The 17,158-nt window shown below is 42.0% G+C and overlaps 1 long non-coding RNA gene across 1 annotated transcript in view; it reads left to right on the forward strand.

Annotated features, from left to right (window-relative positions):
• Positions 1–16,693, forward strand: part of LOC133208358 (uncharacterized) — a 61,166-nt gene extending 44,473 nt beyond the window's left edge. Inside the window, exons 2-3 of the long non-coding RNA XR_009724338.1 lie at positions 3,122–3,233; positions 16,298–16,693. This is a non-coding gene — a long non-coding RNA (uncharacterized LOC133208358). The remainder of the gene's footprint in view (positions 1–3,121; positions 3,234–16,297) is intronic.
• The last annotated feature ends 465 nt before the right edge of the window (positions 16,694–17,158 follow it).

The following is a 17,158-nucleotide window of genomic DNA, read 5'->3' on the forward strand; positions in this document are numbered from 1 at the left end:
TATACAATACAAGCTATTTTTCCTATCCCCATAAATCACTGAAGAGCTTTAACAGTTCTTGTTGAAATCTGGTGAAGCTGAAGATTCTTTTGGTGGGGTTTGTGGCTGAGCTCTCTGTTTGATTTGTGTTTTGCAAAATCATTACTGAACATAAATCTCAGCTGCTTCTTGATGAGTCTGCAAATGCCACCAGTTGGCCAGGCAAAGCCTGGTTTATTTACAGAGTATCTGTCATTGGCACATAGACCTGGGGGTTTGTAGTTGAACACAGAAGTCTTATGACTGTGTTTATGGTACACGATTTGCCGTAGTTAATACATTTAAGGGGAGGGAAGATTGAATGTGTCTACTTCAGCTAGTCCCTGGGAAGAGTTGAATACCAGCTGTTTGAAGGGAGGGACGGAGACAGACAGACGGCAGAGCTCTCATGTGTAAAAGATGACAAACAGTATGCCTGAGGAACAAGGCAGCTGCCAGCTTTAGCAGATCAAGTGTATCTGAGTTGTGTTAAATAAACTAACCTGATTCAGAGAGGCTGTAGATATTAAAGATCCTGGATACCAATGAATAAGGATTAAAGCTCCTATTCTTTTCTATTCTAATCTATTCTAGCTCTTCTGTCATTTGTGATATCAAAGATCCACATCTACAGAAGGATTTACAGCACTGAATTTAGAAGCTTCTGATTTTTAGGAGCTTTGTTGATACTGGGTTGCCTAATTTAGGCAAGTAAGCTTCTTATGCAATGCGTGGGGGCATCAAGCACTTCACTTCCAAAAGGGTTTAGCATGTGGCAGCACAAGGTAAAAGCCCAGTTTGGTGGCAGGAAAGCCAAGGATAGGTGTGAGGCGTTGTTCTCCTTCTTTCTTAGGAAGCCAGGTGCCCAACTCAAGATTACAGGCAGATACCATCTTTCATTCAGGTTTCACAACCTGCTTGAGAGTCCACGAACTGTATCTCCAACAGCCACTTGAAACACTCACTTGGTATCTTGGAGGCTTTATTTCAGGTCTTCCCAGACTTAACTGGAAGAGGTCTGTGTCTCCCACTTGAATGGATTAAAGTTAAAATGCAGAATAATTCTGTCTTATTTAGACATTTTATGCAAAGGTGGAGCACAGAAGACACTGATGAGCAGAGTAATCTCTGCATTTCAGCTTTACTATTTTCTCAAGAGGTGAAATACCTAGAATCACCTCCATCACTACCTATTGGGGATACTGCGGCTTTGAACTGGGATAATTCCTAGAGCAGTTATGCATTTAATCAGCAGGCTATTGAGACTACCTGCCCATGCAGGCTTCGCTGAGAAGATAACTGAATGGTTTCTATATCTTCCTGCCCCTGGTTGCTGATTTCCTCACTGACATCAAGATCCAGGTTTGTGCCTGTACAAGGATAAAATACCGAGTGCTAGAGCATCAATAAATTCATCAGTGATTCGCAACACTGTAAGAAGCAACTCTGTCCAGAATTGGGATAGTGCTGCTCAGTGGCTTGCAAAACTACATGCAAAGAGCTTGTGATGCCTTTGAATCACTTCTCATTTTGTGTTTCCCACTAACAATCCTCTGAGTGGCATTTGGCAGCAGGAAAGTTACGACAGAAAGGATAGCAGCCACAGGGATCTTTCTGGGTCAGAGGGATATTTTCTGACTGTTTCATGTTTCACAGAATACCAGGCCTGAACCATGGGAAGAAACTGGATGGCCACTGGATGAATTTCCTATGCCTGATTGCCACGCAGGCTGGGAGTTTTCACCCTATTTTGTTTAGATAGCTGCCTCTGATCATCTCTACTTTCTTATTTATTGGCATGCTGACAGCATGCCAGTGGCAAGACAACTCCCTCCAGTAGTTCCCATCATTTGGAGCTCAGCTTCCTCCCTCTCCACCTACTGCAGCTATTAGGCACATTCAATATACACCCAGGCATGCATGCACTAAAATACCTAGGTGAACCCAAGGAGCAGCCAACTCAAACACAAAACAGGCCTCCAAATAATAATACCTGTGGAGCCTGAAGAGTTGCCTTCCTTGCCCAAAAGGCTTTTTAGGGGGTGCTGGGAAGGGAGGGGAATGGCTTTTGAAACCCCAAGGTTAAACCCTGCAGTGAAGATTTCCATTTCTGTGTGCCTCCACACTTCTGGGGTGACCAATCTGGGATACCTGCAATGGGCCTGCAGCTAAGCTTCCTCTTCAGCTGTCAGGTCCCACGGGAGAGGGGTGTACATCACTCAGCCTGGCTTAATTTTGCAGTAGCTCTCTGGCTCCCCACCACCTAAGTGTTAATTTAGCCTACAAAAATGGGTAAGCCTGCGGGACCAAGGGGTTGGCTAACAAGGTGTTTAGCCTATGCAGATGAAGGAGTACTTGGGTGCAGGACAGGACTTGTTCCCTGCGTTAACCCTCCTCAAACCCTGCTGTTAGGAATTGGTAGGAGTGAGGGGGGGATATTTTTCCCTCCAAGGCTTGTTCAAATGGAGAGGCTATTTGGGTAGGGCACCGGGCAGTGTTCTGCAGGATGGAGTCAGTTTTTCCTGACTTTTCCTCACTTTTTTATCATTCCCAGACTAACTTCTATTCAGGGCAGGCTTGCCAAGTGCCAGAAGTAACTGGAATGAAAACCTGGGGGATTTCCCAGCCAATTTTCACATAGCCAAGCATCCCAAATGATGTGTGTTTCTACTGCTGAATCACTACATATTTAGGACTGGGGTGGTTGGTTGTACAGCCCATTTGCCCAGAGAGGTAGAGATCTGAGAGAGGCACCCTTCTTCTTGACACAAGCCTACCCATGTTTTGCACTGGAGCACAAGGAGGAGAGATGCCCCTGAGAGGCCACTGCATCCCCCTCTCTCTCAGAGGCAGCCAGCAGGCTTCAATTTTCTGTACCTTCCAGGCAGCTACACTGCCTCAAAATAAAAGTATTTAGCAATACACCCATTTTCAAATTACTGCTCTATGCCAGAGAAAGAGCATTAAGAAGTGAACAGTATGTCTACCACTGGACACCACCTGGTCTGCTCCTTGAATAAGACAGCTGTAAGAACTAAGGACATAAAAAGAGTTGTACCAACTATACAATGACCCACCTAACACATTTACCTCTTCCTGACAGGGGCCAACACTGAATACACACTTGGGGAAAAGTAAAACAGCAAAGTGAGACTTCCTTAGAGAACTCTCCCAACATCTTGAGATTTGCATGTCAGCGCCTTCCGGAGCCAGAGGTAATGTCTTTGTATTTAATAGCTCTTGAAGAATTTCTTTCATGAACTTGTCCAGTCCTTTTTGAACCCATGTAAATTTACAGCATCCACAACATCCTGTGGCAAGGAGTTCCACAGCTTAATTATACATTGTATGAAGAATCATTTCCCTTTGTTTGTTTTGAACCCGTCTCCTCCATGTTCCATTTAATGTCCCCTTGCTCTTGTTTTGGAAGAGACAGAGAACAATTGCTCTCAATTTCCATGCCTCTTTGATTTCATAGACCTCTGTCATTACCCCTCATTCACAATCTGGTCCCTAATGAGCAATCTGAGGTTTTCATGCTACTCTTGATTGCTTAAAATTGTCCTTCCCACCTAATGGGATTCCATATTGGCCAGTGCAAGGGTTTATAGAATGAGGAAGAATAAAATGTCTGGGTGGATTTGTAATATCTGCAACCATCACCATTTACAGGGAGCAATCTTTGATCTGTGGGTACTTGGGAAATTCCTCTCAAGCATCCATCTGAGGAATTATGAAGGAGTTCCCTGTCTTGCATGTACACTGCAAAAGCAATCAGAGGATAACACCACATTTAAATCTGCTTATCACAACCACTATCAGGAAGAGATGACAAAAATATACTGTATGTTTACCGAAAGATCAGTTCTCTTTGTTAACTTTTGGTTCAAATTATATAGCCAGTAGACACTTAACATGTTATCTCATTGAGATATCAGTGATACTGTATTACAACATTACAGAGAGGTTTATAGACTAGTGACAAGAAGCTGATAGTTTCTCAACTGACATATAATTATCTAATGTGCTTGATGTGCCAAAAATTGCTGCTCAACTTGGATGAACTGAAAGCACAGAAAGAGAAACAGAAAATACCTGAAGTATTTGGTAGGAAGGAGGAAAAGGCAATCCTTCTAGCAAAAGCTGTTTCTTAGAAAAATATTTCTGGAAAACAATAAATCATTATCAGAATGCTGTTTTGATAATAAACTTGAGTTTAATCACTGAAATTACTCATCAGTTTATATTAAGCATATACTTACTTGCCTTGCTTGATAAAGGTCTGACTGGTTCACATCCAGAACACCAACCTATTCATTCATCCTCATGTTCACAACCTGTAAAGAATTCCTGACATCAAAAGTTGAACCTGTGTCCAAACAATTTCAGGCTTTGGGGTCTTTGGAGGAGCTCTAGATAGAGAAACGAACACATAAAATGTTCAGCTTTGGGGTCAGTCATCTGAGCGCTTTAGGTAATTGACGATCTGTGTGTTTGTGCAGTTGCATTTGTAACATCAAATAACTGCATGTTCCTGCCTGGCTCATGTGTGCTCACAGGCTACTTTAATCCTGAAATTTTAGTGAGATTCCAAGAAGTAGTTGGAGAGTTCTCCAGGTAGCTGGAGGGAGGAAGGGAAGGATACATTTCTTCCTTAAAACTCTAAACCTATCTTTAGTTAGCTAAATTAAGAATAGGTATTCAACAAAAGCAAAGATGGGTGGGTGGCTCTTCTCTTTCCTTCAAATGACTATCATTTCTTCTGGCACATTTGAACCTAGTCACCAAGAGGGAAAAGTTTGTATTCTATATACACTAGAAGGTTGATCCAGGAGGTCAGCGTTTGCAGTCCTGCAAGAGACTGACCTTTATTTTCATGAATATCAATTTAGAGTGAATGTGAGGCTCAGATTCAGACATCTATTCCCATTTAATTTGTATACCTCAATATGTTCTGGTATCTGTGCTTGAATATTATTGTTTATTTCAAAAGAAAACCAAAACTTATTTCTTTTAAGATGAATTCAACTGATCCAAAATTAAAAAAAATGCTTGTCATATCAGGGCAGACCATTGCAGAGGTGCACGTTATTTTCTATGCCTGGAAGCATATTCATCTGGCCGTAATTTTGTCCCTGTACAATGGATCTCTCTGATTTTGGTACAACATAGAGTTCCTTCTCCTCATTTAGCAAAACCTCTTCATCCAGTAGAGACATATACAAGAACTTGACATGGCTTATGTGCTGTTCTCATGACACAACTGACCATTATTCTTGATTACCTTGTCCATTCCCTTTCCTGCCCTTTCTGTATCCAGAAGGAATTACTTCTTCTGCTTACCTGTCTTCTGCTTTGATTGCAAATGTTCTGGAGCAGACACTTCCTTTTTGTTCCGTGTTTCTTTGTTCTTTTGTGCAGCTCTCAGCAATCTGAAACCAGTTTTGGTTTTTGGCATGCTTAAGTTTGATGTGACTCCTAGACTACTAAGTTTACATCTACTAAGCATTACACACATACAAATAGCAAATCATAACACCAACATCCGGGTTCATGGAACTTGCTCACTTTTCCGTGCTGTTGGAAAAAGAGCCTTCACTGCCCAGCATCTCAAGATGCAATCTTGCTTGTCAATGGCTGACTCTTCACACTGACATTTCAGTGGGAAAGTCCCATTTTGATTTTCTCTTTTTTTTTTTTCTTTTTCCCCCAGACATGCAAGATTCTGGTAAACGGGATTTTTTTTTTTTTTCTCACTGTTTTTTTTTTCTCAGGTTTCTCCAGCTGTTTATCTCTCTTGCACTCATTTTGGTAAAACTCATGTGCTCAAATCAGGTGTGGGTAAAACGACACGTTTTTACCTTGCAGATAGAAATGAATCAACTTCTTGCTCTGCTTATTAGGCAAGAAAAAAAGGAGGGAAAAGCAGATTTCATTTTAGAACTGCAACTTTTCCTTTAATTACAGCTTGAGAATGAAAATAAATTCAGCTGCTAGGCAAACAATTATCTTTCTGTGAAATTCTTTATCTTCATTAGTGTTAATGTACTTTCTGTGCATCAGACCACCTGCTCTTCAGAAGGCCCATAGAAGTGTTTCTCAAGGGCCCAGCTCTACCCAGACTGTAGCTAGGTGATGGAGGGAGAGAGGTAGACTTGCTATTTACATGATGCAACTACTGAGCAGAACTGCAGTTCTTGTCCTAGGGCCAGCATGCCCCATAGGAATCACAGAAAGAGTAAGTAGAATACTTGTTGCATAGTAGGGTGGAAAAGGAGGAATCTGAGACAGCTCTACTTTCTGTTTTGGCAGAGGGTCATCAGGAATTTGGGGTGGTCTGTGGTTTGCTTATATGTTTGTTCCCCACAATCTCAAACGTGTGATTTGCACTGCCTCCTAGGGTTTAAGCTGATGGCTGAAAATCAGTTCCGTCACACCAGCACAGAATTTTGGGTAACAGATGCAGGGAAATGTGAGTGTTTTATTGCCTCATGAATGCCCTTTTCTGGATATCTAACCAGACTTCCTGTGACAAAAGGGCAAGCACAGTAAGGAAAATGCCTTGTGCTAGGGCCACTTTCTTGCCCACGAGGCTTCAATTTGCATAGTGAGCTGGGTAAAAGGAAGTTCTGCCTATAACAGGCCAGTCTGGTCCCTTAGAGCTTCATTGCAGCACTCTGCAAACCCGTTCCTTCTTGTTTACTCAGTAATTGCTCCTGCCCTTGCTTTCCAGCAGGAAGGGAAAAGGAAAGGTAATGTGACCTTTGGTATTTTGAAATAACATGATAACTAAGCGCATCTTCAAAGGACGTGACTATTGAAGAGCAGCTGGGGATGGTGGTGGGAACAGCCTCCCCCTAACATTAGGCCTGGTGGAGGAACCAGAAGAACCTGCAGAGCTTGTGAGAAGCAGTGGGGGAAACTAGGAGCGGCCAGAGCAAACTCATTGTCCCCTTTCATTATATCTGAGATTGACCTTTATTAGTTGCCTGTGGGTATAGAATGGGCTCAGCTGAAGCTCTTCAGAGGAGGCAGAACCCAAGCACCCATGCAAAGCAAGGAAAAGGAGGAGATGGGGTGGAAGGGAAAGCCAAAGGGAGATTGCTAATGGTTCTCCCTTTAGGGCCATGACTAACCACTGTAGAAGCTCAGCACAGTTTTAAAAGGACTCAGCTTTTCAGCATCTGGATAAACCAGGAAAAGATTATTACTTCTGTTTGTGTGAAACAAGACTGGTGAAGCAGAAGGCATCTGAATGCCTCTGAGGATACTGGTCAGAGAAATTAAATTCTAATTATCCTTCAGAATCATTGCTTAATGGAAATTGAAGATTTCTGCAAACGTTAGCTTTCCTGCAGGGAAAAAAAGAAAAGACCTTTCATCTGAAAATCAGCAGATCCAAAAGAAATATTCTGATTTCTGGAAAAAAGGAAATTATTTTATTTCTCATTTCACACAAAATTATTTTGGGGCACACTACTCAGAAATGACAAATCTCCTGCAGTGATAGAAGAAGCCAAAACCTTCTTACTCTACTTCAGGCTTCTACACTAACTTTGAAAGCACTTGACTGAAAACAGACATTAAAGGAAATAGTCACAGATCAGTTCCCTCATCAGTGTGACCATATGAAATCTTTGATTATGAAAAATAATTTGATTCTTATGAGAAGATGACCTGTGTATAAAGGCCTTGGTCAAAGAAAGGGTTCCCAAATGGATGTCTTTTGTTGTGGGCTAGGAGAAGTTTGTGTGCAGCGCTCAGAGATAATTTCTGGTTCTTCTATGGCCTTATACTGACATCTGACCTCATAGACAGTGCTCCACGAACAAAACCTGAGACTAAGGGCAACGTAACACATCTCATATTTGGCTTATAATAGAGTCTGAATGTATGAATCTGAGTGCTTCAGATTCAGCAGCGATGAATTCTGCGTTTCACTTCTTTACAGTGCTAAGAAAGGCTGGAGGTCTATGGGGTGATTTCACCATTTCTTACTCAAACATAGGAATGGGGTTGGTGGAAGATGAAAGGAGCCTTGACCCCTTCCAACATACTCTTCTGCTCCTTTTTCCCTCCCCTCCATGCACTGGAGTGCATTGCTGAGTGTAACTGGAACAGGGCAAGGCAGATGACTGCCAATGTTTGCTGCTTAGAATCACCCGGCAACAGAAGGATACTGTTTTCCAGCCCATATAGAGTTATGGCATATCTCTATAGTCATGAGAAAGGAGCAGTGTTTGTAAACAGCAGTGTTCCACCCCTTTTGAGGCAGATGTAGGCATAAATGGTTTACTGTGATAGGGGTGTCTAGGTTGACTTGGAAATTGAACCTAAATATGTATTTTAAAAAACTTCCACTCAAACAAGTGATGTTAATACTTTGAAACAATACATTAAATATATAAATAGAAGAAAAAGTCATTTAAAGAATCATTTTGCTTCATTGAAAATAATTATTTGCTGTAAGCAGGGCTCATTTTCAATAGAAGAAGAATTTGGCAGGTCAGAATCCCATCAGCACTGGGGTTATAGACAAAATGCACCCTTCAGAGCAGCTGCCATGGCCTCCAGGCATGCTCAGGTCCTCCAAGATTAGAGTTGGCCACTTTGAAGGTGGAGAAGCCTCACCTTGTTCTTGCTAACGCCTCCAGCTCTGCCATCCTTCCCTGGGGGGATGTGGTGACCTTTGTGGTAAAACTGGACACCTTGCACAGCTGCAATTATTTCTAATGGGGATCATAAATAAAGAGCGTGCTCCACTCTCTCCTTGCATTTTCACATTAGACTCTTGTTTAGAAATGTGAAGGAATGGGTTTTCATGAGAGCTCTGGGATGTAGGAAACAGACCCCTACAAAAGAGCCCTCATCCTACAGGATGCCAGCTAGGAAAGGTGTCAGGATGGAGGTTTGTTTCTGGGTAAAGGTAATCACTGTTTCGGGAAACCTCTCAGCTGCACCGGAGGAAAGAGGCTGATGGTGCACGGACGTGTGTGGGCAAGCTCCTCGCTGACGGGGGAGAGCTCCATGTGTCGGCACCCGCATCCAACCATCAATCATACTGAGGCCATATGTACGCGGCAAGCACTCTGCGACCAGACAGAGGAGGCACATGATGCAATGGGCACAGGTGTGCAGCAGACACCAGGGAAAGGCAGCAGGGCTTTGCATACATAAAACGTCTTCCCTCTGAAGTTCTCAAGGCGATTTGCAAGCATTAATTAATTCCCACAACGCCCAAGGATGGTAGGCAAGGCAGTGTCACTGGCAAATTAATTTTATAGGTAGTGTCTTTGATATCACATGCTCATGTGCTCACTGCATAGGATTTTGATGTATTCTATTACTTACCCAACACACCTGTTGCCCTTCAGCTCTTCTATGCAGCATCCTGGATGAAATTATTATTATTTCTATTATTATTATTGCTATTGTTACTGTTACCATTAGCAGTATTATGGCAGGACTGGTGCTATGAAGTAGATATGTACATTGGAAGAGAAAGTCATTGCCCCAGAGAGCTCATAATCTAAGCAGACAGGATCTGCATTTGTGCAAGTCCATGCTCGCACTCCAAGAATGCCTGCTGTAAAATACCTCAGGAAAGTTTGGGCTGGGATTGACAAAGATGGGTCTGTCTGAAGGGGTTTTTTTGCACTGTTCTGCATTTAATCTGTCTTCATGTTACAGGATGACTGGACATGAAGATATTCTCACCTAAAGATCTCCTGAGCTGAGACAGTGAGTTGCAGCCACCTGAGAGCCTTGTGCATTGGTGCTAGGTTGACATCAATCTAAAGTGATACTCATTCAGATGATTGAAGATATACAGACACTTTTGTCAATAAGTAGCATTCTCATAGAAAATTATCAAAATTTGAAGTAGGTTTTTTTTTTTCTTTTTCAATTTCAGAGTGATCTTAAATTGAAGAAAGAGTGGAAAATGATGTGGGTAATTTTTTCTTAATAGTGGAAGCTAGCAGGAAATAGAAGTTTATTAGCCATATCTACCTGACATTTGCTGGACTTGGGAACAGGCATATTACTAATTGAATCTTACCAGTGGAGTGACTTCGGGCATTTAATGGCATGTTTCAAAACTTGTTTCTTCTATTTCTTCTTTCCTCCTCTCCTGTCTTCCTGGTTTTGTGGGGTTTTTTTGTTGTCTGTGTTTTTTTTGTTTGTTTGTTTGTTTTTTTTGTTTTTGTTTGTTTGGTTGGGGTTTTTGTTGTTCTTTAGGGGTTATTTTTATTGGTTTGGGTTTTTTTTTTTGTCTTTGTTTTTGTTTTGCTTGGGGTTTTTCTTCCTCTTTCTTTGTTTTCATCTGCTCCCCAGTCAGGTGATCCCAGCTATTAGATCCAGATTGCTTCCCTCAGCTGGCCTAAGGCATGCATAAAAAAATCAGCCACTTTCATTCCACAAGGTATCTAACCTCTTCATAGGTACTGATATATCAGTGCTTTCTTATGTGTAACATAAATATTTATCTACCAGATAACAGGATGCGAGTGCCGTGGTTCACAGCATTGCAGAGCTGACCTTCAGTTTGGAATTCATATGTTTCCTCAGTAATTTATGCTATAGGTTAACCTTAGACTTTGTCTTTTCTATCTGTGCCCTGAGGAAAAACAAATAGCCCAATGCCTGTTCCAAGCAGTCTGGATTTGGAGTCACATCTCTTGACAGTGGTATGTTCTGTTTCTTGGGCCTTGGACTTTAGAGAAGAGACTTAGTAGCATCATATCTATGGGGGTATTTCACCAATTCTTCATATGATGTTCTGTAATCTGGTGGAATGTTGATGTTGGCATGGCTTTGTTTGGGCCAGGTCCTTGAATTACAGGCCTGAATGTTGACAACCTTTATTTTTTTTCTGTCATTACAGATAGGTAGATGGTTTGTGCAGATCACAAATAACACAGGTGTGAGTATGCTCCCTTGTGGTAAGCCATTTTGTTGTCACATCATTTACTCCATTTCTGTCAAAGTTCATCATGAAATCATTTGTTTTCTAATAAAGATTGTATCAGTCACATTTAGTGATCTTTCAGTATGATAAGCATTCTGGCAGGGTGTCCCATTAGCTGAGGCAAGAAAAGGAAGCAGAGATGTTACTTTTTCTCACCAATAACGTTGTTGTGCATACCCACCAAGCTCTGGAAGATCCAGGTTCAGTTCCCCCTTCTGCTTAAGGGGATTTGAACTTGTCTCTCCACTTCCCTGACTGCTCTAACCACTAGGTTAAAGAATATTCTAGGGCAGGGCTTTCTCAGTTCCTCATATTGAAACCATTTCACTTTGCATAGGTTAATTAAATATTCATGGAAACAGGAAGATGGCAAGCCTATGCAAATGACTCTGTACCTTAGTGGTATAGTCTTTCATTTGGAAGCAGGGGCTTGGCTTCCATTATCCACATCAATGAATACTTAAATGAAAAATACAGAAACATTACCAGAAGCAGGTACAGGAACTGAGGACTTCCCCTTCCAGGTGAGCACACTAACCACTAAACTAGAAAGTCATTCTCCCCATGACACAGGAAATAATGAAATATGGCATACAAATAAAACTGCTCCAACAAGAGAACTTCAGACAGGTCTGTCTTGAAACCTTGCACTGTGAATATTCACCCATAACTTAAGACTTGTGTTCAAGTTCCTTGAAAAGAAAGCTATGAGTTTTAATTACCAAGGTGTGTGCTGTCCATCCTTAGTAAAAGAAGGGCATTGCCACTATTTCTTGCTCTTGCTTGCCTCCTTAATTTTTTATGCTTCTTTAGATGATCAAAGAGTTATTGTGTTGATGAATGGTGTATTTGTTCTGTACAATGTTTGTTCTGTACAGTATTTGAATGTTGCCTTTTTTGGCTGAGTTAGATAGATGGCTTATTGCCTTCTGCACTTGCTTCATAAGAATAACTTTCCCACCACTGGGAGATTGTGCTACTGAAAGGAAATATATGTTGTTGCTAACTTCATTGTATAGGGGCTTTTTCAGGATAAGGGATAAAGAGGCAGATAAGATATATTCTTGATCTTACATCTTTCTGGCCTCTAAACATGTGTTTCACACCCACCAGAAGAGAGCAAGTACACACTGGTGTTGTTATCTCTGTAAAAGTGGTAAAGATCAGCATGTGGACTCACCTCTTGCCTTTTGGCCAATGGCCTTCCCACTAATTTCCAAGAAACCTCACTATCAATCCTTGTGAGACTGCTTAGGCAGATGTGCTTAGGGAAATCCACTAGCTAGATCTTGCAGTTGAAGTGGGAAGAGGAAGGTTTAGTGTGGATTTACTGGGTTTAGGTTTCAAGGTTTTGGTAGCAGGGGGACTGCAGGGGAGGCTTCCGTGAGGACAGCAAAAGCTGCCCCCATGTTGGACAGAAACAGTTCCTGCTGGTGGCTGAGCCTGTCAGTGACATTGGTAGCACCTTTGAAATAACACATTTAAGAAAGGGTAAAAATATGCTGTACAGAAGGTGGGAGAAAAAAAGTGAAAAAATATGAGAAGGACAACTCTGCAGACACCAAGATCATTGAAGAAGGAGGAGAGGAGGTGCTCCAAGTGCCAAAATGGAGATTCCCCTTATAACCCATTGAGAAGACACAGGTTGTGTCCTTGCAGCTGATGGAGGTTATAATAGTGGAGCAGATATCCATCTGCAGCCTACTGAGGACCCCATGCAGGTGGATGTGTCCTGGAGAAAGGTGAAGCCTATGGAGAACCCATGCTGGAGAAAGCAACTGGCAGGACCTACAGCCCAAGGAAAAGACTCCATGCAGGAACAAGTTTTCAAGTAAACTTCTGCGAGATCTACACATGAGCAGTCCATTCCTGAAGGACAGTACCCTGTGAAAAGGATCCATGCTGGAGCAGTCTGTGAAGATCTGCAGCCCATGAGAAGGGCTCACACTGGAGAAGTTCCTGAAGGAATGTACATCAGGGGATACCATATCCCATTTTGCTTTCCCCTGTGCCACTTTGAGGGAGGAGATAGAAGATTGGTGGGAATGAAGCTGAACCTGGAAAGAAAGGGGACAGGTGGTTGTAGTTCTGTTCTTATTTCTCATTATCGTACTCTGATTAATTAAGAGATAAATTCAAATAATCTCACTAAGTTGAATCTGTTTTGCCCATGGCGATAATTGGTAAGTGATGTCCTTGCCCTTACCCTGACCCCAGTTTTTCACTGTATTTTCTCCCCCTGTCCTATTGAGAAAGGAGAGTGACAGAGCAACTTGTTGGTCACTTGGCCGCCAACCAAGGTCAACTCATCACAACGCGTTTTGTCTCATCTCACTTGAAATATCTACAACAGATTTGGCCTCACCTGAGATAATCTCCTGGGCTTCCCTGGCAGTCAATGGAGAGAAACAAGACTTTCTAGGCAGCAGTTCATCTCATCCTAATGTAAACATAAATACAAAGCAGATGAAACTTATCTTTTAAGTGCTTCTTGCTCTGTTGGCTGTTTAAGGCAGCCTAGAGCGTCAAGCTCAGATGTAGGTTTCTACACCATAGCTGTCAAGAATTAAGTAAGATGGCTTCTGTGTTTGACTATTTCATCGAGATCTATTTGTGGTCTGTGGTTCTGATTGCCCTGAAGACTTGAGATGATTCTGCATATACTCAGTGGCAGAAAAGTTTTGCAGAAGTAAAATACCAGTTGCTTCCATGGGGGACAATTCAGAGCAGCTGAGAGTCCCAGACTAATAGAAGAGGGCAACACTGTGTGATGATACTACCCCACATGCGACGACATCATTGGTGCATCAGCCAGTCACTGGAGTCATTATTACAAGCCCTCAGAAAAGTTAGCTCAAGTGCAGAATGACATCAATACAGTTGATGTCTCTCTTCTTCCCCTCCTTTATATACCACAGAGGTATCAGAGGCTTTAGGACCCCTCGACGGATCTCAAAGGAGCCCAGGACTTCAACCTCATTTCAAAAAGCAGCAGTTAGTGTCCTGCATACCTGTACAGTTTTGGGGCTAAGTTGTTCTGGAAACATCAGCGTTCAAGAAGAGAGAAATGCAAGGGAAACAAGTGTCTTATCCCTTCTCTGCATCTTTATATAACTTTTCTTCCTTATTTTGATCACTATCAGATTCATTTAATTAAAATAGCCTTACATCTGGCTCTAATTCCTTTTTTTCTCAGACAGTAGATCATACTTCTGCATTTTCATCAAGGCGTGAAGAATCAGGATGTACATGAGCAAGCTGATAATACCATTTCATCCAGCAACACGATGGTGCTTCCTAAAGGCATGATGCATCATTTCAGATGTGGCAAAGCTGAGTCACTGACACTCTTAAGTGACTAATCTTAACAATGCGCTTTAATTCCATAATATGTCATTGTAAAGTTTGACAGGTTTGATATGTTCATTTCAACATTCCACTATACTTTCTGTTCCCACAGTGAATCTACTCATTGGGAAGACAAACTGGAAAAAAACCAACCCAACACTTGAAAAACTAGCTAATTTGCCTTTACATTTGTCTATGGACCAAATTCTGCCCTCATCAATGGGATGCAACTTCCATTGACTTTACTATTCATATATCCAAAGGCAAAATCTGTTCCTATCTATCAATCTACCTACTATTTTATCTACTATCTGTCTGCTTAACTCTATTAATTAGTTAATGTTTGTAAAACACTCAAAAGATGTAAAGCCCTATAGAAATGCTAAGTATTATAATTATTGTTATCTGACTGCTGTATCTCTTTACCTATCTAGCTATCTACCTTCTCTATCTATTATAATAACAATAATACTTAACACTTATATAGTGTTCTTCATCTTCAAAGTACTTTACAAACATTAACTAATTAATCTAATCTAGTTATCTTGCAAACAACTCCTTTAACAAACCAGTGGTTGTTTCTGTAAAATAAAATTCTTTGCAAAATAGAAAAATTGTATTTTGGGGGAGTTATTTTGTTCAAGTTTGACTATGATAAGGCAATAAATATGTATAAAAGCAAAGGAAGAACGCGGATTAGAAAAGCTACATCACTAGAAAACATAGAGCTTGCAACAGACTATAACATGTCGTAAGCAGCTACAGACCATGAAGAGATCACCTGAAGAACTTATTACTGAATTACATGATGTCTTAGTTTTGATATATAGACTTCCTTGCTACAGAATGTGATTTGTTTTCCACTTGTTATTTACAAAGAGCCATGAAACCAGTTTCTTCTTCCGGTCTTGTTTAACATCTTTGTCGCTGACGTGGATAGTGGGATTGAGTGCGCCCTCAGCAAGTTTGCTGATGACACCAAGCTGTGTGGTTCGGTTGATCCGCTGGAGGGAAGGAATGCCATCCAGAGGGACCTTGACACGCTTGTGAGGTGGGCTGATGCCAACCTCATGAAGTTTAACCATGCCAAGTTCTACACCTGGGTCGGAGCAATCCCAGGCACAGCTACAGGCTGGGCAGAGAAGAGATTCAGAGCAGCCCTGCGGAGAAAGACTTGGAGGTGCTGGCCGATGAGAAAATGAACATGAGCCAGCTTCAGTGTGCGCTTGCAGCCGAGAAAGCAACCGTATCCTGGGCTGCATCAAAAGGAGTGTGACCAGCAGGTCGAAGGAGGTGATCCTGCCCCTTTATTCTGCTCTTGTGAGACCTCACTTGGAGCATTGTGTGCAGTTCTGGTGTCCTCAACATAAAAAGGACATGGATATGTTGGAACAAGTCCAGAGGAGGGCCACGAGGATGATCAGGGGACTGGAGCACCTCCCATATGAAGACAGGCTGAGAAAGTTGGGACTGTTCAGCCTGGAGAAGAGAAGGCTGCGTGGAGACCTCATAGCAGCCTTCCAGTATCTGAAGGGGGCCTACAGGGATGGTGGGGAGGGACTCTTCATTAGGGACTGTAGTGACAGGACAAGTGGTAATGGGTTCAAACTTAAGCAGGAGAAGTTTAGATTGGATATAAGGAGGAAATTCTTTCCTGTTAGGGTGCTGAGGCACTGGAATGGGTTTGCCAGGGAGGCTGTGAATGCTCCATCCCTGGCAGTGTTCAAGGCCAGGTTGGACGAGGCCTTGGGTAATATGGGTTAGAGCGAGGTGCCCCTGCCCATGGCAGGGGGGTTGGAACTTGATGATCTTAAGGTCCTTTCCAACCCTACCTATTCTATGATTCTATGATTAGTGTCTAACCAGAAGCAAGTACAAGGCTTTCAAATGGAACAGATCAAGTTGGATTCTCAAGTTCCAGATCTGCAAAAGTATGTAGACAAGTTGCTTTTTTCCTTACAGAAACAGTGGTGACAGTGACCCAGAATTTTCAAAGTGTTCAGAAGGTGCAGTGGGGCCAAGGGGTCCGAAAACTTTGAGACCAGGCTCCTTTGAACACAAGTGCACCTCTAAATACCTCCGTGGATCTTCATCTAGACTCACATTGCTCTTGGATAAAGACAGTTATCGCTGCGCATATTCACAGCATCCTGGAGGCATACGGTGAGATCTAAAAGCATGTGCAGGCTTTTTTGGTGCTGATATATAGGTTTAGACCTTTGTGCTTCTAGACAAATGAAGGCCGCACACTCAGATCAAGTACTGCTTGACAATTGTCCTCACTACTGAATTGCCACTTAATTGCCTGACTTGGTTTTAGACTGTACTCAAGAAGAGTCTTCTACAGAGAGGGGTAAGGAAACTTGTGTGTACCTTTTGGCATTGGGAATACAAATCAGTCCTGGCCCTGGCACACTTAAGAAATGAGGCACAGCCATAGTGAAGGACTATCCAAGCCTCATGTGGCTTACAATAACACAAGAGAGCAGAAAATGAAACAAAAACAGAAAAAAAAGATTGTTTTCTGATGAAAGAGTAAGGGTTTGCTCTTTTTTTCCTGTTTGGGGTTTTTTCTTCTTTGTCTCTTGTGGTATCTTTTTATCTGTCCTATTTATTTATCTACATCAGCAAAATGTAGCTTAGTAAGAGCTAACCTAAAAATGAGTTAGGATTCTCCACTGAGCTACTCCAACACAATTTGGCAAGCAGCGCAACTGCGACCACTCTTGGGCAGAGGCTTTTGTCTGTATTAGTTCTGCCAAAAAAACCTCATTGTTTGGCAATTTCCCAAGATCTCTTCCTCCAGCAGCTACGTTAACATAA

The sequence above is a fragment of the Neopsephotus bourkii genome, unplaced genomic scaffold (genome assembly GCF_033783945.1).
Source record: "Neopsephotus bourkii isolate Nb327-2 ecotype Australia unplaced genomic scaffold, CSIRO-AGI_Nbou_v1 NB_266, whole genome shotgun sequence".
NCBI lineage: Eukaryota > Metazoa > Chordata > Aves > Psittaciformes > Psittacidae > Neopsephotus > Neopsephotus bourkii.